Source organism: Scylla paramamosain, chromosome 3, assembly GCF_035594125.1.
Source record: "Scylla paramamosain isolate STU-SP2022 chromosome 3, ASM3559412v1, whole genome shotgun sequence".
Lineage (NCBI taxonomy): Eukaryota > Metazoa > Arthropoda > Malacostraca > Decapoda > Portunidae > Scylla > Scylla paramamosain.
The window spans coordinates 8,525,001-8,552,500 of record NC_087153.1 but is presented as its reverse complement, the minus strand read 5'-3'; the positions used below and the strand labels follow the sequence as shown (position 1 = coordinate 8,552,500).

Sequence of the window (27,500 nt, the reverse complement as noted above, 5' to 3'; positions counted from 1 at the left end):
CTGCCATAAAGGCCAGCTGGTGATGAGGCTGTTTGCTTAATTGCATTATATTCCACTCCACGTGTATATGCAAATAAGAATGACAAATTCGTGTTTCCGTAAAATAAAGGCCAAACAATAAAGTGTGTAATGAGATTATATCTGCATTTTTTTTTTTTTTTTACGGTGCGTTGGTTGGTGGCTTTTAATGCATTAGGAAATGTGTGGCTGTCACAATTCATTCATGCCCATGACTACCGCTTCTATTGCTGATGTTACGGCGACGGCGACGACGGCTATGACAACGACGACGGCGACGACGACGACGACGACGGCGACGGCAATGGCGACGATGACGACGACGACGGCGACGACGACGACGACAACGACGACGACGACGGCAACGACGACGACGACGGCAACGACGACGACGACGACGACGATGACGACGGCGACGACGACGACGACAACAACAACAACAATAGCAGCAGCAGCAGCAGCATCAGCATCAACAACAACAACAACAACAACAACAACAACAACAACAACAACAACAACTACTACCATCATTATTTACCATTACTCCCGTTACACTCTGGCCACAGTTTCACGCCACAATAACACCATCAACAACAACAACAACAACAACAACAACAACAACAACAACAACAACAACAACAACAACAACAACAACAACAACAACAACAACAACAACAACAACAACAACAACAACAACAACAACAACAACAACAACAACTACTACTACTACTACTACTACTACTACTACTACTACTATTATCACACACACACACACACACACACACACACACACCGTGTACTGTAGTGGTTAGCATGCTCGGCTCACAACCAAGAAGGCCCGGGTTCGAATCCCCGGAGCGGCGGGGCAAATGGGCGAGCCTCTTAATGTGTAGCCCCTGTTCACCTAGCAGCAAGTAGGTACGAGATGTAACCCGAGGAGTTGTGACCTCGCTGTCCCGGTGTGTGGTGTGTAAGAGTCTCAGTCCTACCCAAAAATGAGCTCTGAGCTCTTTCCGTAGGGTAACGGCTGGCTGGGTGACCAGCAGACGACCATAGGTGAATCACACACACACACACACACACACACACACACACACAGACACACACACATACACACACACACACACACTTGCATTTATTAACGGTGTCCAATAATAACGTGCATTATACAGTAATTAGATGTGTAAATATTGTACAGCACACGTTATTATGGGACACCGTTACGTTATTATTTTATTATTATTATTATTATTATTATTATTATTATTATTATTATTATTATTATTATTATTATTATTATTATTATTATTATTATTATTATTATTTACTTTATTATAAATATATTTTTTATTCATTCATTTCTCTCTTCAACCAACAATTCTATTCTTTTCCATCTCTCCCACTGGACCTTTTCCCCCTCACACTCTACCTTTCCCAGCCACCACCAGGACTCCCGCGCAGGCCGCCAACTCGTCCAAGCGTGTCCTTGTTAATTAGTCCCGTGGTGGCGAGGAAGGCACAGCGTTTGTTATCCCACGAACTGAAAAAAAATGGCAATGTTTATTTATCACCTAAAATTGCTGGCGTTGACTGGAGTAATTAGAGGCGGGATTGTAACCACCAGCAGTGTGTTAATGGTGCTATTGTGGCGTGAAATTGTGGCCAGAGTGTGACGGGATTAATGGTGAATAATGGTGTTTGTTTTGATGATTGTATTGTGCTAGTGGTCATTATTACGGTACACAGGTGGCCTTGATTGATTGTCTTACCGATACAGCTGACCTGAACTGGTGGCACAAAGGAAGGAAGACGTGGAGGGGAAAGAAGGGTTACTCATTGGAACGAAAGAGGCGAGCAGTAAGATGAGGGGAAAGGAAATGAAGTGCAGGATGCGAATAAGGTTTGTTGAGGGTTGGCCGTTACACAGGTGACTCATTACGGTACACAGGTAATTCATTAGGTACACAGGTGACTCATTACGGTACACAAGTGACTCATTACGGTACACAAGTGACTCACTAGGTACACAGGGGATTCAGTAGGTACACAGGTGACTCATTAAGGTACACAGGTGACTCACTAGGTACACAGGTGATCTAGCCGGTACACAGGTGGCTCGAGCAGGTGACACATCGTTCGGTGCACAGGTGGCCACATTCTGTCTCCCTTAAAAACTCATCAAGTGTTTGAAGCTTCATCGTTTCCGCTTTAAGAGTCGCGCACAAAGTTCAGGCGGCATCCCCAAAGGCCCCACGCTCCGCCCCGCCGCTCCGCACCAACCCCAGCAGGGAGCCGCAGTAATTTCCAAGTTTGTCAGCATTTCTTAATATCGTGCGCACTCTTAAGGGGGATGCCTGCCGCCACGCTCCTGAAGGGGGAGAACCACTCATTTTCTCGGTCTGTGAGTTTCCGATCTTTTACTTACTTATTTATTTATTTTATTTATTTACTATTTGTTTTGTTATTTGTCGTTGGTGTGAATAGTTGCGTACCTGGAAGATGGCAAAGCTGAAAGTAGTCACTGTGATTGGTATTTCGAGAACTTTAGATACAGAACAGCTTAATCACTGCAATAGTTTCGATGAGCAGCAATGTGACAAAGCGGAGAGTACTCATTGCAGTAGGATTTCCAGAACGAAGTGTGTCGCGGTGATGAAGGTTATAGAAGTCACTGCAAGGATTTCAAGAAGTAGTTATGTAGTAGCAGAGATTAGTAACTGTAATATGGTGTCCAGACCTATCACAGCCGCAAAGCTCAGAAAGTAGTCACTATAAGGATTTCTAGAGGTAGTAATACTGTGGAAGAACTTAGAATAATTACTATAGTAGATTTTCCAGCAGCACAGTAGCAGAATGGACAATGAGAGGTCAAAGTCACTGAAACCCTGGAATGAAGGAAGTTAGTCAAGTGAACTGAATCAATGGTCTTAAACTTGACTCCACTTCATTCTTTAACTAAGTTCTAAACGGTGGGAGAGAAACAGTCAAGTGATTAGTGTATTTCCCAAGTTCTCTATGGATACCTGTAAACTGCAAACAACTTGGGGATGTGATTCAAGTTTCAGATCTGACGGTGAATATGAACTGTAGCTGGAAAAAAAAAAAAAAAAAAAATTGCAGCTGCCTCGTACCTTCTTGTGTTGTTGTTGACCTGGAGTGTGAGGGAGGAAACAGCTGCTGTGTAGGAGGCTGAGAGGGGCAAGGAGTGTGTAGGGAGGGTGATGGTGTGTGTTTTTGTGTGGATATGGCATGGGCTGGGCCGGTGTACGGGTAGGGTTGTTGTTATGGTCTGATTCTGTTGCATCATCCGCCCCGTCTCTCTCTCTCTCTCTCTCTCTCTCTCTCTCTCTCTCTCTCTCTCTCTCTCTCTCTCTCTCTCTCTCTCTCTCTCTCTCCTCTCTCTCTCTCTCGACAAACACATTGAGGCACTTGGTATAACACCCCACAGAAGAATTAAGCAACCAATCGACTGTGTACTGCGATCAGAGTAGCTGTACAAAAAGCGTGGCGATGTGGGCAGTGGCAGCTGAGTCCCTGGGTCACGAGGCCTCAACATTCCCTCAGCACCCCTCAGCAGCCCCACTGGAAGCAACGCGGAATAGAGATCGCTCCCCGTGACACACATTTTGCGGTCTCCTTTGCCTTCGCCACGGGAAAAGATAACTTCTTTTCCATCTTGGGTTAGAATGACGAATGCCGGCGTCACCTTCAACCTGACCCTCGACCTTTGAACCCGCGGGAAGGGACGACGCTTGGCAGTGGTGTTCAATAAGTGAGAGTGAGCCTGAAGACCCCACACGAGCGGTGCCGCGCCAGGGGACGACGAGGAACCTACTATATAAACTTGGTCCTTTTCCCTTCTTCTCCTTGTTCTGTTGTTGTTGTTGTTGTTGTTGTTTTCTTCTTCTTCTTCTTCTTCTTCTTCTTCTTCTTCATCTTCATCTTCATTTTAGTCTTCATCTTCTTCTTCTTCTATATCATCATCATAATCATCTCTTCGTCCTCCTCCTCTTCCCTTTGGAAATTATGGTGATGTAACAGCGGGATAGACAAAAAAAAAAAAAGTAATAATGCCTACCAGTCTCATGTTGGACAATTACCATATCAATATTTCTGTCCTGGTAATGCCTTGAAACTATCTCCATTTTTTTTTTTTTTTTTGTGATTGTTGCTCAGTGTCTTTCGTCTTCACTTCGATGAATAGCTTAACGCGCTTTCTTTTCAAATTTGCCGCCGTTTTCTGTCTCTCTCCTGATGGGACTCCGCCGTTTCCTTTCCTTTTTGATCCAATCCGCCGCCGGCTAAGGTTTCCGTCTTCCATTCACATTCCTGCCTTTCATCTTTTGCGCTTTGATTTTATGCAGTATATCCCGATCTCTCTCTCTCTCTCTCTCTCTCTCTCTCTCTCTCTCTCTCTGGCCTGGGTGAGAGACATTAAAGAACCATCGCTTGGCTTCAAAGATCTCTGTATTGGAATAAAAGTTATGATTTTTCCCAGCGAAGCATGTGAGTGAAGCTTATCGAATTTGGGCGATTTATTGACACAAATTTGTTTTTACCGAGGAATAAAACCTGGGTGATACGCGGTTCACTTTTGGTAACGTCACTTTACAAAATTCTCTTTTTTCTTACATGGGAGATAGTTCAGGTTGTGGTGAAGAATTTGATGTCTTACTCAGTCAAATAATTTATGAGGAAAGTTGGGAGAATTGGGCGAATTTTGGAGAAAAGTGCAGTCAAGGTGAAGGAAAATGAATCCTTTCACCCATTCACTGCTACAGACAAGTTTTAGATGCCATAAAAATTACCTCCTGCAAGTCAGAATAGACTAAACGTGGCTGCAGTGGATGACCAACGAGAGCTTTTCATCCTCATTATTAAAAATTCCAATCTAAGCTTGATAAAATTTTAATGATATTCAGAAAAGTATAAGTGTTGGCAATGTACTGAAAGGTTTAAAGATGAAAATATGTTTGGTAAAGGAAGGAAAATGTTTTTACTATTGTAGGAGAAATGACACCTAGCGAAGTTAGTCATATACTATTAAATTTCAATGTCGTATTTTTATCACTGATTTTGTTGTGGATGAAGCACGTTCGCCTTTACGGTTTGGTATCTTATGGCCATCCCTTCGCATCCTTTATAAGTCTGAGTCTTTACCATCTTCCATCTCTGGCTTCAGATCAGACAGCGTAGTTTTTCACACTCTCGTCAAGGCTAACAGGTCTACTGGTGTTTTCTATTCCTTCGGTGGCCCTTCACACTCGTTTGCGATCCTAATGCCGCAGCGTTCTGGCCGGCATTGTTATGGTGGTGCTGTGCTCTAGATTTGTGTGACTCTGTTTGTTTATAAATTATAGAAGCAGACCGTTTCCATTTTATGTCCAGATGTTTGGTTGAATTTCTGTACAATTTTCTCAAACTTGCATCTCTCTCTCTCTCTCTCTCTCTCTCTCTCTCTCTCTCTCTCTCTCTCTCGTGGCCGTGGTCAAATTTGGGGAAAAACAAGGTAGCGGTCAATTTCGGTTCGTTCTCCATCTATTTTGATCGGGAACTCACGCACATCACTGACTGGCTCCGACTATCCTCTCCTTTGTCAGGACACAGGGACTTGGACAGGACTGTGAGTTGGCCCTGTGTGGACTGACCGTGTGCGTGAGACTGGAGTTAATCAGGCGAGGAGGAGGAAGCAAGAAGTTTAATTATACCTCGTTTTGGATTTTCTAATATTGTGACTTCATTACATTTGAACATTTATTTATACTAATTTTTCGTACATTTCAATTATTGTCATTGTATGTATTATATAATAACTAGCCTTTTCAAAATCTTAAAGGTAAGCTGGATGTGTATGCCAAATCATGTCTTGTTTTGGTTTGACTGGTATTGTGACGTGTTTACTGTGACACTTCAAAGTTAAACCAAATATGTATGCTAAATCACACCTCGTTTTGGTTTTACTGGTATTAAGGGGTCTTTACTGTGACGTCTCAAATTAAACTGAATTTGTTTGCTTGCGGTTAAGTCTTTATCGGCATTCTTTGAGAGTAAATCGTGAAATTACAAACTCGCTTGGTTGTCTCTTTCACTAAGGAAGTCAACTGTAATAAGTGACGGGAGGGAGGAGTGAGCTTTCTGGTGACTGGAGTGAGGGATGGTGATGGCGGGCACTGCTGAGGGGAAGGAGGGGGAGAACTTCCCTGTGACGAAGGAGCTGTCAGCGGAGGATTACTTGGCAGGGCTGACTCACTCGGTTTGCATCCCTGACTGTCTTCAGTGTGTCTGTGTGCCTAAAATGACCTTGTGCTCTCTCTCTCTCTCTCTCTCTCTCTCTCTCTCTCTCTCTCTCTCTCTCTCTCTCTCTCTCTCTCTCTCTCTCTCTCTCTCTCTCTCTCTCTCTCTCTCTCTCCCCCCCCCCCGCGCTGCCACGGACCCTGTCACACTGGTTAGGGAGATGCGCGGATAATTGTTTCCTCGTGACAATATGCATTTAGCTGTGTTGCTGCTGTGGTCGTGTTTGGCTAATATTCAGATCGTTGTAAAGAAAAATGTTTCCATGGAGACTCGAAAAAAAAAAAAAAAAAATAAAAAAGAGGAGGTTAATTTTGTCGTTTCCAGTGTAGATGATTGTTTAACACTTTCCCTTTTATTTGGCATGCTTTTCTCTGATTACTAACCACTTCGAAACATTTCATCTTGCTTTATGTACAACCACCTCCAAGAATTACACTAATTAGAAGTTGCTAGGTTTATGATTTTCGTTCCCCATTGTTCTTTATTTTTGATGTTCATAAAGATTTCATCGTTTTTAGTGTTGTGAATTGTTGGATATCGCAGTGAAGGGGTTAAGTGAGTGTAGTGGGAAATTAAGTCGAAAGTTGTAGGTGATTATGGGAAAATTATTTAGCCGTAAATACTGATTTTGTCTAAAGGAAAAAAAGTGCAGAGGGACAGCTCTTGTAACGTGTCTAAGTAGAAAGAATGCATTTTAACATCTCTTATAAAACTCTGATTAACCACAGGTCCAGAATATATCGCGTTGCACCAATCACCATGGGTTATGTTAGGAGCGAAATTTGAAACGCTCTAGGTCCTCATCAGGATTACAATATTTTTCAGAAGCCACAGATATTTAGTCTGGTTATCATTTTTTTTTTCCATTAGTGATGCAGGATCATTATTAAGTAGTCATCTAAATGATTAAAACACACTTAAAAGCCCCAATAGCATCCACTAGACTAGATGTTATTAAAAGTCGTCGAGATAAAACGCTGGAGTGTTTGAGTCACAGGGATTTGAACAGCAGTGCTCAGAGTCTTCAGAGTGTTGAAGCCCAGTGTAGGTTCAGCTAGTTACATTAGATTAAGGCGTCTTTAAGGAGAGCAAGTTTGCTGATCTGCCAGCTGGTGGAAGATGAGATATGGACGGAGTTGTGCATAATGACAGACTACGGCTTTGACATCGTGAGGAATGAAGCCAGTCTTGCGAAGCCTCGGAACAATGCTTGGCCTGAGTAATTCATTAACCATTCTCTCTCTCTCTCTCTCTCTCTCTCTCTCTCTCTCTCTCTCTCTCTCATCTGCATCCCCTAGCAGAGAAGAATGGATCAGTGCATGGGAGTTGGGGTCCTCAATGCTTCATATTTTCTGCCCCTCGCTTCAGAGAACACGGAGAACAAGGAGTGGAAGGGTTGTTGTGCGGATCTACTCTTTTCTTTATATGAGAAAAAAATAAAATGTGATAAGTCGTTGTTTATGTAAGGTAGTAAGATAAGGCTAGCATTTTATAGAGATGGTGTTTGGAATTATGTTGCGCTTTTCATTATTTACCAATGTTTTGAATAAGAATAAACAAGATATATTTACTTTATTTTATTTATTTTTTTGTTTATTGCTTTCACTTTTTGTTTATTGTTTTCACTGTTTTGGTTATGACACAGAATAAAAGAGAGAGAGAGAGAGAGAGAGAGAGAGAGAGAGAGAGAGAGAGAGAGAGAGAGAGAGAGAGAGAGAGAGAGAGAGAGAGAGAGAGAGAGAGAGAGAGAGAGAGAGAGATTAAAAAAAATACTTTCGTGACATCGCAACAACTAAGGTCAACGTCAGAAATACTGATAACTTTAAAAACGAAAGATAAAAATAACAAAAATAAGGTATAGTTCAAATTTAGAAAAAAAAAAAAACTAAAAAAAAAAAAGACTACAAATTAAGAAGGCTTGGATTTGAATATACTAATTGCAAGTGAGGGATTACAGACAGAGAGAGAGAGAGAGAGAGAGAGAGAGAGAGAGAGAGAGAGAGAGAGAGAGAGAGAGAGAGAGAGAGAGAGAGAGAGAGAGAGAGAGAGAGAGCGCACTACGCCCTTTTGATGACGTCTGTTGTGAACCCTGAACTCTGCTTCACTTCCTCCTAGTGTTCTCGCGGCGGCGCCCTCACCACACCTGGGCCTGGGAACATCAAGCCTTGAACCCAATCATAACACCTCGGCTGAAAAACAAAATGAAAGTCCTTTGTGTTTGTCGATCTAAACGCTAAAGGTCATTGCCAGAAGAGGAGGAGGAGGAGGAGCAATACAAAGGAATACAAGGGAAAGCCAAACAGCAACAGACCTTTTGGTCCTTGCAAGGCTGTTTGGTAACTACAGCAGAAGGCTCCCCGCCCACCACTCCCTCCAGCTTGCGCTGGCATAGAAATAATTGGGAAAAAGTACCATGCAGTATGGAAAAACTAACATGGAATTTTCATAGGAAAGGTTGAAAGGAAGTTCTACTATTCACCATACGGTGAACTCTATACGCCTATCTGAAGGTTAATACAATTTATAATAAAATTTGTGTCTGTAAAATAAGAGTTTATTAGTGAATTTAGTAATTATTCGGACACGAAGAGGGTTTGTTGGGGATTTGCTTTTAAATACCTATTTTATTTTTTAATGATTCAATAGAATTGCTGTTTACGATTTCTGCAGGAAGTTTTATTCCATATATTTACTGTACGATTAAAGAAAAAAAATGTTTGGCATCGAGGGATTTAAAACGTTTGGGTACAATCTTGAATCTATTATTTCTTGTTAGGTTAGAATGATCAATGGTAAAATGTTTATTTGCATCAAGGTTACTATATCCTTTAAAAATTAGGTCTCCTCTTATCCTGTGCTTTGTTAAACTAAATAGGTTTAGTTCTTCCAGTCGTTCCTCATACGGCTTCTTACGCAATCTTGGAATCATCTTTGGAGGAGGAGGAAGAGGAGAAGGAGGAGGAGGAGGAGGAGGAGGAGGAAGAGGAGGAGGAGGAGGAGGAGGAGGAGGAGAGGAGGAGGAGGAGGAGACGACCTACTGACTTCTTGCAACACACCTCGAAACTGGTGCACAAACGAAGCAACACTGTGTGGTCATTCATGAGTGTTTGCAAAATTGTTTGGTAACTACTTCTAACGAGCAACACGGTAGAGAGATTGTGCACTACAGCAGAAGGTTTCGAGAGGAGGAGGAGGAGGAGGAGGAGGAGGAGGAGGAGGAGGAGGAGGAGGAGGAGACGACCTACTGACTTCTTGCAACACACCTTGGCACTGGTGCACAAACGAAGCAGCACTGTTTGTTTGGTCATTCATGAGTTCAGTGATGAGCCTTCAGCGGGGCCAGGGAAGAGGCCGCCCCTGAGACCTCGGCGTGGTGAGGGGTGAGGCAGGTGCTGGGTTCAGAGGTTAACACACACTGGAAAGGGCTAGTTGAATTTTGCGTAACCTTAAAACACAGGTCTTTATGAAATAAAAAAAAAAAAAAAAAAAAAAAAAAAAAACATTAGGGCTATTTTCAAAATTTCAGCAAATGATTAGTTGAGTTGTCATTTGTGTTTTCTCATTAAACTATCTTACTAATAAAAAAAAAATCACAAAAATTCCATTCGAACCAGGGAAAACACCTCAGAAAACCTCTATAACTTCCACCAGAGCCTCTTAATTAAATGTCGTCGAGATAAGGCCTCTGCAACGTTTGAAGATACGTGAACCATACAACGCTTGACTCTTTCCTATCATTGTCTATTCTTAAAAAAAAAGATGATTAGACAAATTTACGGGTGATGATGGCAGGTGGAAGTAGGTAAATAGGTTTCATACGGAACTTCTACGTGTAGGCCTGATGGCTTTTCACATCTTAACTTATTTGATTCATGTTCTTATGTTCTTATTCTGACTCATGGAACCTCGATGCTAGACTGTGACTAGAACCCCTGGATATCCGAAAATATCTGAAATATTTTGAAACATCTGAAGTATTTATAGCAATTCTGGCAGATAAAACACAATTATATAAATCAAATTTGGCTAGCCTTTATAAGAAGCAGTAAACTTTTCAGGCAGAGAGAATTAAATATAGATATTATAACACAACAAAACGAGAACGATACGAGACAAACCAAGGAGCTAGAGTGCTTTTACGCATCTAACGGTATGGGAAGATAGAAGCCACTCGACCTCCCTTCCGCTCCCTGTCCACGCGCTGTATCCAACCTACCATTATAAACCGAGAAATAGAAAGGAAAAAGGGTTATATTGCAGAGGGGTTTTGAGTCCAGCACTTCCCTCTTCTTTTCCTCTACCCCTGACTGTCCATCACTCGTGCCGTCATGCCATGTCTCCGTGTTGAGTGAGGGTGCCAGAGAGAGGAGAGAGAGAGAGAGAGAGAGAGAGAGAGGAGAGAGAGAGAGAGAGAGAGAGAGAGAGAGAGAGAGAGAGAGAGAGAGAGAGAGAGATGTAGTGAAAGGTTTATTAACTGAACTGCCTCCTCCTCCTCCTCCTCCTCCTCCTCCTCCTCCTCCTCCTCCTCCTCCTCCTCCTATCTCGTGTCGCATCTCATTCATTAACCTTTTGCATATTTCCATGATATTTTTTCCTCTGCATTTTCTCCTTGTTTTTATCACACCATTGCTGCTTCCGCTATTTTTCCGTCCTGTTCATTTTCATTATCATATTTTTCTTTTACCTACTTTTTTTTGTGCTTCCTTGTTCTCTTCTCTATTATGTTTTCTCTCATTTCATTATTATACTTGCTTCCTTCCATTTTTGTTATTATCCTTTGTCTCCATTTTTATTTTTTTATTGTCATATTTTTTCTTTTATCCACCTTTTTGCGCCTCTGTCCTCTGTCCACATTATTTTTCTCTCATTTAATCCTAATTCTTTTTTTCCTTCTATTTTTTTTGTTATTATCCATTTGCCACCGTCTTTCTTTTCTTTTTTTTTTCTTCTTCATAATTTTTCTTGTTCTTTCCCTTCTTTTACTATTACTACTACTACTACTACTACTACTACTACTACTACTACTACTACTACTACTACTACTACTACTACTACTACTACTACTACTATAACCACTACATTATTGCTGTTGTTACTTCTAGTTCTTCTTTCTTTTCCTATCATCATCATCATCATCACCATCATCACGTCGTCATAGTTTTCGTCATAATCATCATCATCATGCTGTTGTTGTTGTTGTTGTTCTTGTTGTTGTTGTTGTTATTCTTCTTCTTCTATTTCTTGTTCTTGTTCTTGTTCTTGTTCTTCTATTTCTTCTCCTTCTCCTTCTTCTTCTTCTTCTTCTTCTTCTTCTTCTTCTTCTTCTTCTTCTTCTTCTTCTTCTTCTTCTTCTTCTTCTTCTTCTTCTTCTTCTTCTTCTTCTTCTTCTTCTTCTTCTTCTTCTTCTTCTTCTTCTTCTTCTTCTTCTTCTTCTTCTTCTTCTTCTTCTTCTTCTTCTTCTTCTTCTTCTTCTTCTTCTTCTTCTTCTTCTTCTTCTTCTTCTTCTTCTTCTTCTTCTTCTTCTTCTTCTTCTTCTTCTTCTTCTTCTTCTTCTTCTTCTTCTTCTTCTTCTTCTTCTTCTTCTTCTTCTTCTTCTTCTTCTTCTTCTTCTTCTTCTTCTTCTTCTTCTTCTTCTTCTTCTTCTTCTTCTTCTTCTTCTTCTTCTTCTTCTTCTTCTTCTTCTTCTTCTTCTTCTTCTTCTTCTTCTTCTTCTTCTTCTTCTTCTTCTTCTTCTTCTTCTTCTTCTTCTTCTTCTTCTTCTTCTTCTTCTTCTTCTTCTTCTTCTTCTTCTTCTTCTTCTTCTTCTTCTTCTTCTTCTTCTTCTTCTTCTTCTTCTTCTTCTTCTTCTTCCCCTTCTCCTTCTCCTTCTCCTTCTCCTTCTCCTTCTCCTTCTTCTCCTTCTCCTTCTCCTTCTTCTTCTTCTTCTTCTCCTTCTCCTCCTCCTCTCATTGTTAATTAGCCTCATTTATGACGTAATGAGGAGAGCAGAGGTGAAGCCTTGCGAGGTCTGTTGTGACGAGCGCGGGTGAGGGGAAGGAGAGGAAGGGAAAGAAGAGAAGAGTAACTAGAATGAACGTAAGGGCAGGATAGGAAAGGAAAGCTGGAAAGAGGCTAGAGAGAAGAAGGAATGGAAGACGACAGAGTGAAGGGAAGGAAGAGATGGAAAGACAAACAGGGGAGGGGTAGGAAGGAAGGAATAATAAAGGGAAGAATGGAGAGGTAGGGAAAAGGAATGGAGCGGAAGAGAGGCGGGATAGGGATAAAAAAGATAGAATAAATGAAGGAGAAGGACAGAAGAGAGACGAGGGAAGAAATCTAAGATGAGGGAAGGGTGTAAGGAGGAATGGCAGAGGTAAGGAATGAGAAGGATAAATGAAAGGCAAAGGATTTAATTAAGAGAGAGACTGAAGATAGAAAGACAGATAGAAAATAGGAAAGGAGATGAAGAAAGAAAGCCAGAAAAGAAATGAGGGGAACGAGTGTAAGGAAGAAAGAAAGAAAGGGAGAGAGAGAGAGAGAGAGAGAGAGAGAGAGAGAGAGAGAGAGAGAGAGAGAGAGAGAGAGAGAGAGAGAGAGAGAGAGAGAGAGAGATATGAGGAGGAGGAGGAGGAAGAGGAGGAGGACAGAGAGAGATAAGAAAGGGCTGAGAAGGAAGGCTGAAGGAACGCAGGCGACAGGTAGAAAGGCAAGGGGAACCTGTAGAGAAGAGAAGTGGTAGGAAAGATGGAGGACAAGGAGTAGGATGAGAAAGGGGTGAGGAAGAAGGCTGAAGGGAGGCAAGTGACAGGTAGGAAGGTAAGAGGAAGCATTATCAACAGGTGTGAGCTTCCTTCTGGCCCGGGGTGCTGCTGTGGGCGATGGAGGTCCTCGAAGCATTGATGTATACCGCGGGGGACTTAATGGAACGGACCCAGCAATCCACCGAGTAATTGTTCTTGTGCTCGTTTGCTGGACGCTGAAATGATTATTTTCTGAAGATTGTGATTGGCTTTGTGGTTCTACTCTGTGTTCTGTGTCTTTTTCATTTATTTTTATTACTTTATCTCATGTTTCTCTGTCTTGTTTGTCTAGTCCTTTTTTTTTTTTCCAAGCTTCTCTTCCTCTTTCCCCTCTCTTCCTTTGTCCTTCTCCATTGTCTGTATATTTCTTTGTATTTGCTCATGCTCTGGTGTTGTTTATATTATCCTCCTCCTCCTCCCCCTCCTCCTCCTCCTCCTCTTCCTCCTCCTCCTCCTCCCTTCATACAATCAACAAACACAACACAAAGAGATGGTATTTAAGTTATATCACTGTAATTTGTGTTCAGGATATGGAAGATAAACAAGGCGGTATTGAATTTAACACACAGGGAGGTACATAGTCTTGAGATGGATGGGGTTAAGTTAGATTAGGTTGAGGTCTTGAGCTCGTCGCGGCTCGTCTTGGTGGGGGTCTTGGGTAACAACATGAAAGAGAAGGACAGAGGACCATAAACTGAAACACCATTGTGCGGCACCTTCATTACATTCTAAAGCCTCTACTTGATGTTACGCGGGTTTTTAAAGATATTTCTATGGTTCTAATGACTTACTAACAAGATTTCTACGTAATTAACAGGATAAGCACCTTTGAGAACCCGGCGAGTCATCTTTGTGGCATTGTAAAATAGTCGTGGTGAAGGAGCGAGGGGTTTCTGAATACGGGCCACAGTCAGACGGGAGACGGCGGAGCATAAAGCGAGGCATTAGGTCCGCCATACATCACGTTCCCTCTTTTTCTGTCTAATAACATCCCCAAGTTAGACGTATAATACTCTCTGTTTGTGTTAGGAGCCATTGTTGCTGTCACCGCCCTTGTCACCACTGCCATTATCATTTCCGTCATCACTACCATTTTTTCTCTCTTTTCTCCTTATTCTCTTTCTACTGCTGCTGCTGCTTCTAATGCTGCTGCTACTGCTACTACTACTACTACTACTACTACTACTACTACTACTACTACTACTACTACTACTACTACTACTACTTTTAATTGTTAATACTGGCATTCTTACTATAAAACTATTTATGTCTTTAACCACAACTATCATCTCACTAATTAAAAACCATCATCACTTCTGCCAACCACAGACACCATTACAAGCATCGCAGCCAGTATCAGCTGCACCACCACTTCGATTACTATCACTTCGAAGGTTGTCGTTGAACACTGAAGTCACTACCACTGCCACCATCATGACTTTCACAACTATCGTCACAACCACCACCACCACCACCACCGATAGCGTCACCACCACCGTCAAAACCACCACTCTGCTTCACTTCCATAAATAGAGGCGTCCGTGACTTTTGGCTTACTCTATTTGATTTCTTCGTATAACCTTATGCCCTCATCTCTGTGTGATTAAAGGTTGCGAAGTGAACATGGAATGTAGGACGAAATAACATTATCGAGGGCAAAAATTGTAACAGCAATGAAACAGTAACAATAACAACAACAAACCAATGACAATAATCGCCACACCACCACCACCAAGAAGAAGAAGAAGAAGAAGAAGAAGAAGAAGAACAACAACAACAACAACAACAACAACAACAACAACAACAACAACAACAACCTACAGCTGAATTTTACTACACGAAGAGAAACAGAAAAAAAAAATCTCAAACCGAACAACGATTAACCAACATTCTCTCTCTCTCTCTCTCTCTCTCTCTCTCTCTCTCTCTCTCTCTCTCTCTCTCTCTCTCTCTCTCTCTCTCTCTCTCTCTCTCTCTCTCTCTCTCTCTCTCTCTCTCAGTAAGTCAGTCAGTCAGTCAGTCATAAGTCAATGTGGTGTCTCGAGCGCAGGTGTGACTGATGCACTACGCGCCTGTTTGACTGACGAGACGCAGGTGACTGGACTGAGCGCTGGAAATGTCAGACGGCGATGATGGAGAGGCTGAAGGGAAGGGAGGTGGAGGGTGAACCGGAGACGCTAGCGGAAGGGAATGAAGGGGGATAGTGAAGCGGCTGGCAGTGATGGAAGGCGAGGAGGAAGGCAAGTGACGGAGGCGGTGAAGGAGAAGGAGGAGGTATGTGGGGGGGGAGGGAGGAAGGTTGAGAGGTGGTCGGTCAAGGCTACTGGTGCAACTTTAAATCAGATAAAGGCTAATTACTGCTACCACAAATTTGCAAGTATGTGAGGTTTTACGTACGTACGACTGAGTGTGTGTGTGTGTGTGTGTGTGTGTGTGTGTGTGTGTGTGTGTGTGTGTGTGTGTGTGTGTGTGTGTATGTGTGTGTGTGTGTGTGTGTGTGTGTGTGTGTGTGTGTGTGTGTGTGTGTGATTTTTTTTTGTTGCTTAACAAGGAAAGTTCAGCTACAGAGAGAATATTATTTACTTAACCTCTTTCCTCCTCCTCCTCCTCCTTCTCCTCGTCCTCCTCCTCCTCCTCTTTGTTAGTATTCGCCTGTAGTGCGTCAGGTGGGAGTTGTATGACTTGAGGTGAATGGTGAGTGCAGTGCTGGCGTGAGTGTGCCGTGAGTGGTGGATGCTTGAGTGAGTAAATGAGAGAGAGAGTGAATTAGTGAGTGAGTGGTGGTGAGTGGGTGAGTGAGTAAGTTTAACATTGAAGCATAATTGTGGAATCCAGTGAATATTCTCGTAATTTTATAAAATATATATATATATTTTTTTTCCAACGTGTGACTGAACAGCATTCCTTATTTTATCAACTTATTTATTCGCACACCTCCATTTTTTTTTTTGCTGGTTTTTTTCTTATTTCTACTGACCTCCAAAAGAAGTTTTTAATATCAGCGGGGAAAAAAAATGTGCTATATTTTTAACGTGTGTGGCGTGTAATAATAATAATTACACCACTTCGACTACAAAATTATCGTTTCGGTGCTGGAGAGTGGATATTTTTAGTTGCCTGGATGTTCTGACGTACGTAACTCATATTTTCCTTTGTCTGACGTCGAGAATAGCAATGAGGCAGCCTGGATAAATGTTCCCTCCTTTGTCTTTGATCTTGCTCACCCCACTCAGTCGCCGCGAATGACATGTACTGCTGGCAATGACTCGGCGTGGTGCTTTATGTGCCACGTCCTTTGATCTCGTCTCCCTGTCTACGTATTCTGATGCTTCCTCCTTGCTGTTCGCTCTTTCATGAGATGTGGCCATGAGAGAGGCACTTTAGCTTTCTCTCTCTCTCTCTCTCTCTCTCTCTCTCTCTCTCTCTCTCTCTCTCTCTCTCTCTCTCTCTCTCTCTCTCTCTCTCTCTCTCTCTCATTTCATCTGCTTTCATGCTTTGACCTTTGTTCTTCATTCTGTCCTTATGCCTCGGTTGCCTCTGCCACTGTTCATTCGAGTACCTTGCTTCCACGACGTGTACGAGTGTTATACTATTGTATGTCCTACACTTGAGACAGCTTAAAGGGCCCTACAGCTTTTCTCCCTTTCAAACCTGTGCCTCGCGTCAAACCTCCATGCCGCCAAGCTTCGGTTTCAAACGGTTATCTTTGGTGTAATTTCTCTTGTGAATTCATCTATAAACACACTGAGCGGCCAAGGTGACTGCTCATCCTTGCTTCACTAGAAGTCATGATAATTTCTTTCCTTCTTGGCACGAATGTAGACATGTTAATTTTTTTTTTATCCTTTCACTGCTATGTGTCACTTCTTAAATATGAAATCACTCTGAGACTTTTCTATTCGTTTTGCAATCATGTTTAAATACTTTACTGGCTACACGTCGGAAAATCTATCTCTTTAATCCCTCCTCTTTCTTGTAGATTTTTTGTAGCGCTATTAGAAATGTGAGTTGTTGCATATAGCAGTGAATGGGTTAATTGCCTGACGGTATGATTCTTGCTGCTTCATTAGAGCAACCTTAGATGTTATTATTGAGCAAATATAAAATCGAAGGCACTAAATTGTTGGAGGTATTTGATTATTCCTAATGTTGCCAGTGGCGTCGTTCTTTATATACTAAACTTTCACTAAATCATTCTTTTCTTTTTGGAGAGCCACATCACTCAAAGGGTTTAATCTTAAAATGTCTTAGATACATTTTTACTAACTCATTACACCAATATCAGCTATGGTATCTCTTGCATCTTCCAGTCCGTGGTATAATGAGCTCTTTCTGTTGATCCGTGAAACAAACACTTCCCTTTCTTGCGCTGACTTTTTCCCGTTTATCATCTTCACATTGGGGATCTGATCTACGTAAACCCTTTCTTATCCCCTCCTTCGTTTTATCTTCCGTAATCTTCTGCATCCTTCTAATTGAGACTTTTCCCATTCATCTTGACAGACAAATTCAACAAACTAATACTGCGGTAATTACTACATTCATTCACGTCTCCTTTGTTTTCTGTATACTTTTATGGCTTGAGGACAGTAGTTGCCTTTGTCTTGTATCCTGTGGCCTTCTCCTCCTCCTCCTTTAATTTAGTCTTCGCTGTCAGATACCTCCTAATGACTGCAGCTCCTCAATCTTTCAACATAATGACCTGCTGCTTCGTCTCTTCCTCGTGCTCTCAAACTATATATCCAGTAGCTCTGATGCAATTTTACTTTATTCAAATCTTTTCTAATCACAATCCACATATATTTTGGAACTTAGTCACTTCTTTCCCCGCGGCACGAATGTATATTAACCCTTTGATCGCTAATGGTAGTATGTCATTTGTTATTCATTTCAGTAACTTTGGGCAAAGCAAAATTAAGACTGCAGATATTGAAAAATTTAAACTTCTCATTCATCCCATTTGTTGCCAGTGGTGTCTTTCAATTATACTCTAAACTTGTACTGCAACATTTAATAGAGTGAATAGAAACAGTAGATATTGAAGTGTTAGTATTACATGATTCATACTCTCACATCTTCCCACTTTACATGGCCCGTGCCACGTCCAGCTTCCTTGCAAATCGTTAAATTTATATCTTGCAATCCTTGTATGTCATACTGTCAGTTTCCCTTCCTCTCCACATGCTGCTTCAACCCTTTGTCAAACCATCCCTAGTTAAATTTTCGTTGTTTTCTTCTTTTTACCATCGTCCACCACCACCACCACCACCACTACCACCACCACTACCACCACCACCACCACCACCTCCTCCTCCTGTTCCTCCTCCTACGCACTTCACTTTTTCTACAAAATATCTTAGTTTCTTCAGGGTCACTGGCATTTTTCTTCTTGTTAGGGGGTGTCGGAGGTTAAAATTTCCTTACGTGTCGCTTGTTTGCTTCCGGGGAAAGGAGAGAAAGAGGGAGGATGATATTCACCTCAACGGATTTTCCGGGAAGGGAGTACGTAGGATGTTGAAGTGCTCAGGTGTTTGTCTCCTTGTTTCTATTTATAGCCGTCTCATTAATCCTTCCCAGAGCCGCTACCGTCTATGTATCATCCCCCACTCTTCTTTTCTGTCTTCTGTCTGTCTTCATCTTCCTCTCTTTTTTCTCCCTTTTCTCCCTCACCTGCAGTAATTCCTCGTCATGTCACATTTTCTTCTCCTTTTCTTCTTTTTCTCTCCTTCATTAGTTATTCTTTGCTCTCCATTACTTTCACTCCTCCTTTTCCTCCTCCTCTACCTTTTCAAACACAAACATTTGTTCGCACCTCTTTCTTCACATTTTTTCCTTGTTAGTCTTACCTCCAAAAGGAAAGGATGATAATTTTTTTTGTGTGTTTTTCTTAAGTTCTCTTCCTCCTCCTTTCGCTCTTGCTCGTGAGGAAAAGGAGGAAGGGCATAGCGGGGTGGTGGAGTGATGCTAGTGGTGATGATCAGGGCTGGTGATGGTGGTGATGGTGGCAATGGTGCACAGTGAGGCTTTCAGTATATCGCATTAGGTGCTTGCATGAGAGAGAGAGAGAGAGAGAGAGAGAGAGAGAGAGAGAGAGAGAGAGAGAGAGAGAGAGAGAGAGAGAGAGAGAGAGAGAGAGAGAGAGAGAGAGAGAGCACCTGCGAACACAACATTTTTAAAAGCTGTAATCCTTTCCCTGCTGGACATAGCTTAGCGGCATTGATTTCCTGGCCTGCATTCAGCGTACCTGTGTTGGCCCTGCGTGCCCTGTCCAGCAAGGAGGCGGCGACACGTGCTGGTGCTTCATTGACTCCCACACGCGCCAGGGAATTAGGTCATGGGAGACTCTTGCCATTCGTGTACCAAAATTACTTGAATGCCACTTTGATAATTCATTAATGTAGTACCTTTGTGTTGTGATTCTAGTCAAGATCATGAGTGTAATAGTTGCCCTGTACCAAAAGTTTTCATTACCACGAAACTCAGATTTAGAAAGTGTGTATGTGTGTAGTGTCTAACACACACACACACACACACACACACACACACACACACACACACACACACACACACACACACACACACACACACACACACACACACACACACACACACACACACACACACACAAAATGCCTACACTTACACCACGTCATACTTTTCAAAACTTTTTTTCCCGTCTGTGAAGGAGGGCGGCCAAGGGAAAACGCTGCTTGTTTGCCGCTCCTGAAAGAGATTTCCAAAACGAAGGCCAGTTTAATTCTAGATGGCTGGCTACCTGTTGCTGATCAGCTCCAATTTAGATGAGGATAACTACACTGAATCCCATTCAATAAGTTCGCATTGTTGGAGTGTTTAACGATAATTGAACATTTTGAGAGACTTGTGAAGTAGAACACGGTGCCTCAGATCTAACATTCAGATCAGTACTAAAGAGTAAAAGATATAGGATCCTCCCCGCCTCATTCCTAATGGCTCAAAATAATCAAATGAATGCCGTGGTAGAGGCGCGGCATTTCATAGGTATTTCTCATCTTGATGTTTTGTAGAAAGAAGTTAAAAATGAAAATGGTTGGAAGTCCATCGTATTTTTTTAATTTTTTTTTATCGGTGTGTGTGTGTGTGTGTGTGTGTGTGTGTGTGTGTGTGCGTGCGTGCACTGTGTGTGTGTTGTGTTGTGTTGTGCTCCGTGATGAGAGCAATCGTGTAATACACTACTGCAAGTTGCTGAAGCAGTTTATGCACAAAATTCTTTAGTTTTATCGCTGTGATGTTTAAATGGAAGTTTTACAAACGTATGTGCTTCTGAAAAACCTCTGGAGTGTGCCTCTCTCAAATGCCGCTGAAATGCACAAACAAAATTTTTTATAATACTTTTGCAATACTACATTGCCACGTACTGCACAGTCCAGAGAGTAAGTAAAATTGCTAGGCGTGCTCGGGGTCGACGGCACGGCGTAATGGCGGCAAGGAGAAAGGTGCCAGTCGATTAAACAAGAAAGTCAGTATCGTATTTAAGCCTCTGCTGCGTCTTGTGCGTGGTGTACTTCTAGCCAGCGTCCGCAGTGGCAAGAAGACATTACAGGAAGTATTGATCAGGTTCAATTACTACGGAAACACATTTCAGTGAATCTGGGTCGAAGTGACGCTGTGGCAGCGCGACTTGATATGTGGCACACAAACTTAGATGTTGCTAACCTCTTACGCATTTTAAGATGAGGATGGATAAAACTTCAAAAATATTAAATTTCAAATTTTGCTTTAAACAAAACTGAAATTCAAACAGTTGAAGAGTAGACTTTATATATATTTCATGCTTATACATATATCGTGAAAACACTAGATTCAGGAAAAAAAAGCGCTAAAACTGTCAGTTCAGTTTCGGTAGAAACTGAACTGACAGTGTCCATTTAGCGTCCTTATTAAAGCGGCGCTGCCAAACACACAAACACTGTCCCGCAGAAGAAAGACATTGTGATTGCCGCTCAGTGCACCGAAACCAGTTTGGTGCTTCGTTTGCTTACTGTCCTTGCTCAGGGATTATTTTATGAAATGGCAAAAAGGCACGTCTGTCTTCACCGCGTATCATTCACAGCTAACTGCAACCAAGATGCATTGCACCAGACAGCCTCCACACAGTCTTACATTGCCCAGGATCACCGCGCAAGTTAAAGCAAGCACTGTTATGTAATAGGGGGTAGTGAAATGAACAGTAATAACAGTAATGGTAAATTGTTTTAGAAAAGAAAGATCGCAGTAATGCAAGAAGAAAGTGGCTTGGAATGGGAAACTAAATAAGAATTGCCGCATTGCACTGATGGTTTTATTGTATCCTTTATTGCCGTACTTGATTGAGAGTCAATAAAAAAACAAATACCCTGTTGATCCAAACTCTCAAAGCCACACCCGGCATCTCACCTTGAAGTTAGTTGATTAGTGCAGTTAATTAGTGCAGTGGTGCCGTCGAGGTGCATTCATGGTGCAACTAACACTGGGAGTCGTGTGTCCTGCCACCTCTCACACTGACACCTGACGCTCAACACCTGGTAGCGTCCACCCTCCCACAGGAGGTAGCCCTCTCCCTCTCGCTCCCGTCAACTCACGCTTTGCAGGAAGAGATTGTGCAGAATGGCCTGTCACGTTACCCTGGCTGACCCTGCAGCGAACCTTGCCATGAAAGCTTATTTCCAGGCTCAGCGTTGTCACCAGGCGACACGAACACCGCACAGGCTTCAGGGAGATTGTGAAGCACTGATAGCAAACTTGAAGAGAAAAGGAAGAAAAAAAGTTCAGATTATGTGTGTGGTGTCCTCCACCACAGGCCAGCATACCTCTGAGGAGTGCAGGAGGTCCTCACACTGCTGCAAGTAATTGGTCTGATTTTAAATTGGTATAAAAGGAAGGTGACTACTGTGGCAGTGATTTCCTTCCAGGCACAGTGAAGCTTTTGGTGTCGAGGGTCAAAGGCCACCGCTCCGGGCTGTACCATAATTAAGTTAGTGGTTGCGAGTAAGCGTGGAGAGGCGCGCGTGGAGCACCTCAGTCCTCAAAGGTCAGGAGCCGAAGGGCGAGAGAGGCTCTGAGTGGATTCAATGGGAATTGATTGGCTCTTAATTGTGTTGAAAGAAAAATGCGTTTGCGAGAGCGGCGGATGCTAAGTTGCCTTAGGGAATTAATTGAGACCCTGCATGGAAATTAGTGGCAACACCATTAGCGGGTGCGAGGGAGAGCACGGCGGGATTAGTGGGTTAGTTGACGACAGGCGGTGCAGGGCGAGGCTTTTAATACATCTAAAGTGGCACTTTTATGAAGGCTGAGTGAAATGGATGTTCTCAGCTGCGACTTAATGGGGCATTTTAAGGTCTTTTTCACATTCACGTGCTAAATTTGTGGATATGACCAAGTATTTCATCGCGAGAAGGCAGCGCCATGCATGCAGGAGTGAGGAGGAAGACGCAGCCGTAACTAAAGGTGTTTCAAATCCCTCTCCTGAAGGTATTCGTGCAGGGTGCCGAGGAGGCGCTGCAGGGCTGCTCCATGGCCATTCATGCGTCCCATCTGAGCGTTTCTTATTCTGTCTGCAATAACAACAAGGAACAGTTACGTTTTTATTTATTTATTTTTTTCATAAAAGATGAAGTCTGTCTCTTTGTAAAGACCATAAACACCTGCACATCATACATTTTTTACATTAAAAATAACGGAAAAGAAATGAGATATATTTGATAACTGCTTTCTTGACTCCGTGTGGAAAAGAACCAAGAACTTGCTCAGGTCATATCATTCGTAAGCGAGGGTCCTCACAACTTCTCCAACTTTCTTGTACTGACTTGCTATATTTGGTGACCCTGCGAATCTGACAAGTCACCACTTCCCTCTAAGCCTCATATTTTCTCCAAATATCGAAATGCCTTGGATCTCTGATAGTGGTCTCTATGCTAAAGAATCGTTTATCCCCTGTTCAGATCTTTTGTCATATCTTTATTTCATATCCAGCCTTTCATTCTCCTGTGTACAATGCTTTTATTATTCCACAACCGCAGTGGAGTGCACATTTTCTTGACGGAAAGGTCCATCATAACTTTCAGGGTCTGCCTGCATCGTTAGCTACCATTTTTTGTTGAGAAACTTAGTCAACAAACCTTTAGCTTTGGCGTTCCGACTGACCCAGAACACTCATTTACTCCATTACCTTCCTCATATCCTCATGCTCCTGATCAGTAATTAGGAGGATTATTCCCTAACCAAAAGTTTTCAGTCATTTACAAGCATTATTATCAAGCAGAAAATAGAGAAAACTGAACCGCACCTCGGAGGAAGAAGGGAGGCTAAGGTGAGGTGAGGCAGGCGCGGGAGGAATGCAGGGAGGAGGTGTTAGTTTTGAGAAGTCTTGACAACCCAGGTCATTCACCTCACAAAGCAGGTGTAGGGTGCCGGTGGGTGGGTAAGTCTGTTCCTTAGGAGCGTGTCCTTATAGGCAGCTCCCTCTGAAAGGTTAGAAAGCTGTTAAGAGAAAAATACTGGCAACTATTTCGTGGTAGGACAGTTACAGGTAGGGACGACCTCGTTGAATACAAGAAGGATAGATCTTCAGTCACTAAGGTTCTCTTCCAGTCAACGCACCGCCACTTTTCTACCACTCCCACCTCCACCCTTCTACCTCTACCACGATCCCCTCTCTACCGCCACCCCACTTTTAGCGTGACTCTGAACCCTAAATACCTCCCTTTCTCCCGCCGGAACACCTGATTACTGAGAGGTGCGTGGTGCGCTGCCTGAGGACCCTGTGTTTCCTAAGGTATTGTGGCCTCGTGATTGGGTGGCCGAGGGGGAATTGAAGGTGTGGAATTATGGCATTGCTAGGCAGGCGGGTCAGGGGGTGCAGGGATGGGTGAGAAGCACGGTGCAGGGAAGCAGCGGGTCAGGAGGAAGAAAACTATTCTCTCTGTCAAGTACTTCTGAAGTGGGACGTGAATAGCCGAGGACGGAGGCGCAGAGTTGAATGGGGTGAGGCGGGATGTACCAGGCAGCGAGGTGAAGGACGTGCCAGGCAGCTGGGTGAAGAGTGTGCCAGGCAACCAGGTGAAGGATGTGTCAGTCAGCGGGGTGAAGGATTTGAAAGGGAAACGGGGTGAAGGATGTGTCAGACAGCAGGATGAAGGATGTAACAAGCAGCGGGGTGAAGGATGTGCCAGGCAGCGGGATGAAGGATGTAACAAGCAGCGGGGTGAAGGATGTGCCAGGCAGCGGGGTGAAGGATGTGCCAGGCAGCGGAGTGAAGGATGTGCCAGGCAGCGGGGTGAAGGATGTGCCAGGCAGCGGGGTGAAGGATGTGCCAGGCAGCGGGGTGAAGGATGTGCCAGGCAGCGTGGTGAAGGATGTGCCAGGCAGCGGGGTGAAGGATGTGCCAGGCAGCGGGGTGAAGGCAGTAGTGGGGTGTGGATATTTCAGGCTGACTTTATTCGCAAGAACAAAGTGAGTCATTGGATAGAGTCGGAAATGCCGGCTAGCCACCAATTTAGGCTGAGTGGCTTGATGGGAGTGTCTCTCTCTCTCTCTCTCTCTCTCTCTCTCTCTCTCTCTCTCTCTCTCTCTCTCTCTCTCTCTCTCTCTCTCTCTCTCTCTCTCTCTCTCTCTCTCTCTCTCTCTCTCTCTCTCTCTCTCTCTCTCTCTCTCTCTCTCTCACATAGCCATGCATCACTGCCATACCTACCATGAGGGACGCGCTTCCTGTTTGCACGATTAGCTCTGGCTGTCTCTGACGGTCGTAAAGGAACATTTCTCCCACACCGTTTGCTCACATCTCTGCCTGAATATCCTCATTAGAAAAGTGAGTCACATTGGACCACATTAAAAAAAAAATCAAGTGCACAGTAAATAGACTTTTCCTCCATGCTCGTCTCTTTTGTCGACGCTGTGACACCTACAATGCAATTTTTATGGCACTTAAGCTACTCGTATCGTTTTTATGAAGTCTTTTTTTAGCAGAAGCGTACACACACACACACACACACACACACACACACACACACACACACACACACGTTATGTCAGTACCTTTCAGTTTCTGCAAGTCGATGAGCGCTCCATTATCAGGTACTTGGTACTTCTTGTGCCAGAAAGTTTTGGTGTATGATGTGCATCGGTGGAATAAACATTTTACGACCGAGTATGAGCCATTTGCAGCTTAGGATGAATTGGGACATTTGTCTGTCAATTTTTTTATTTTGCCTTTGACAAAAAAAAAAAAAAACTTTTACATCACCAAAACAAGTTGCCATCTGACGTGTGGAGAGTGGGAGCTGTTTTACTTCAGAGCGGAACAACCATTTGATTATAATTATCTGTTGTTGATATAGTTTCTACGTTGAGGAAAAGGTTGGTGGTGCATAATTTTCAAAACCCAAGGTTTTTCTAAAGGTAATACGAGGACAGGTTGCTTGTACCAATCCTTTGTGCAGAGGATGATGATAAAGTTGAATGTTCTTGATGGCAAACGTTGGTGCTGACACATGGAAGTACATCAATGCGAGAACCACAAGCCTCTCCACATCCAGGAAATGTATACTCTTTTCCCACTGGAAGGTTTCCCGGTGCTCACTGGAGCTGCTGGGAGCCATGGCACCTCCACGCAAGGCGCAGCACAGCATTCAGGTTTTCAGATCGGCACCAGAGGACATCGCTGGCCGGCGCGGCTTGGTAAGGCCTCGCCTGGAATGTAATAGCAGTAAGAAGGACTTTTCCAGAATTCCTGACATCTCTTAATTAAGGTGACCTGCAGCGCGGCCTGTAGGACGCTGCCGCCTCGTATCTTGGCGGCAAAAAAGAAATGACTTTTCTTGGAGTGCGGTTCTTTATTATATACGTTTATTGCAGAAGTAAGAAAGAGACATCAGCGTCGAGGTTTTATGTTTCTTCAAGGGCAATGGCTGCGGCTCAGCAACGGTGTGTGGAGGCTCGAGTGTCGCTCATCCCCGGTGGCTTGTATTGAGCTGCAGAACTGATTCCCTGATTGGCTTTCATCTTCTTTTCGTATTTTTTTTTATTTATTTATTTTCTTTTACAAAATCAATGTTCCTCTAGAAAACACTTAACACCAGAATGAGAGTGTGATCTCCCTTTGTATTGTTTTCTTACAGAAATATTGGTTGGTGGGCATCTGTCTTTCATTCATTCATTTATTCTTTCTTTTTCTTTTTTTTTTCTTTTTTCTTTCCTTCTTTCTTTCTTTACTGAGTGAATGAAGGAGTCATTCACTAAGATGGAAGCAAATAGATTAGTACATGGATAGACAGGTAGTTAAGCAGAGAGAGAGAGAGAGAGAGAGAGAGAGAGAGAGAGAGAGAGAGAGAGAGAGAGAGAGAGAGAGGCGCATTAAGCTTTCAAGATTTTGGTATAATTACAAAAGGAATTTTCACCGATTACGACTCATTGTGGATATTGGAGCATCGAGGAGGAGGTTGTTCTTGTTGTTGTTGCTGTTGTTGTTGCTGCTGGTGCTGTTCCATTTTCTTCAGTTTTCTTCTTCATCTTCCTCCTCTTCCTTCTCTTCCTCTTCTTACACTTCCTCCATCATCGTCATCCTCTGCATCATCCTCATCATCACAATCATTGACGTTGTCTTTGCTTCTTCAAATGCAATACCTGATACACTGACTCATTATTCTTCGCTCGCTCATTTTCCTTCCCCCGCAGACTCCTATTCTCTGATGCATTTCATAGGGCGGTTAATGGAATACCTCCCATACCGTGCCCCTTCCATCTCATTTCATCCGCGGCGTGTGATTGGTGAGTCTTGTGGTAGAGCGAGGGCGCAGCTGATTGGTGGCGAGTGGGGAGGTGGTAAGGAAGGGCAAGGCTTACATAGACGAGGTCATCTGTATTATGCTAATCTGGCAGGTTTGTGTGTGTGTGTGTGTGTGTGTGTGTGTGTGTGTGTGTGTGTGTGTGTGTGTGTGTGTGTGTGTGTGTGTGTGTGTGTGTGTGTGTGTGTGATTGAAGAACTGTTTGCTTGGGCGTTGTTTAAGGATGGACTCCTTTTCCTTTTCTTTCTTTCTTTCTTTCCTTCTTTTGTTTGCTTGTTTATTTTGTTTCATTCTTTTTCCTCTCTGCTTCCCTCTTTCTTTCTTCTCCTTTTTCTCGTTCTCCTCCTATTCCCTTTTCTTTCTTTCTTTCTTCTTCTTCTTCTTGTTCTTTCTTTGTTGTTGTTGTTGCTGCTGCTGCTGCTGTTGTTGTTGTTGTTGTTGTTGTTGTTGTTGTTGTTGTTCTTCTTCTTCTTCTTTCCAACTTTCTTATCCTGAGATATAGGTTATGTATAGTTTAAAATACTACGTCATTCTCTCTCTCTCTCTCTCTCTCTCTCTCTCTCTCTCTCTCTCTCTCTCTCTCTCTCTCTCTCTCTCTCTCTCTCTC

The 27,500-nt window shown here is 43.0% G+C and overlaps 1 protein-coding gene and 1 pseudogene across 2 annotated transcripts in view; one reads left to right on the top strand and one right to left on the bottom strand.

Moving 5' to 3' along the window:
• Positions 1-27,500, top strand: part of LOC135089862 (atrial natriuretic peptide receptor 3-like) — a 103,436-nt gene that overhangs the window by 4,020 nt on the left and 71,916 nt on the right. The window lies entirely within an intron of this gene.
• On the bottom strand, positions 5,159-12,261 carry LOC135116503 (cilia- and flagella-associated protein 251-like; annotated as a pseudogene).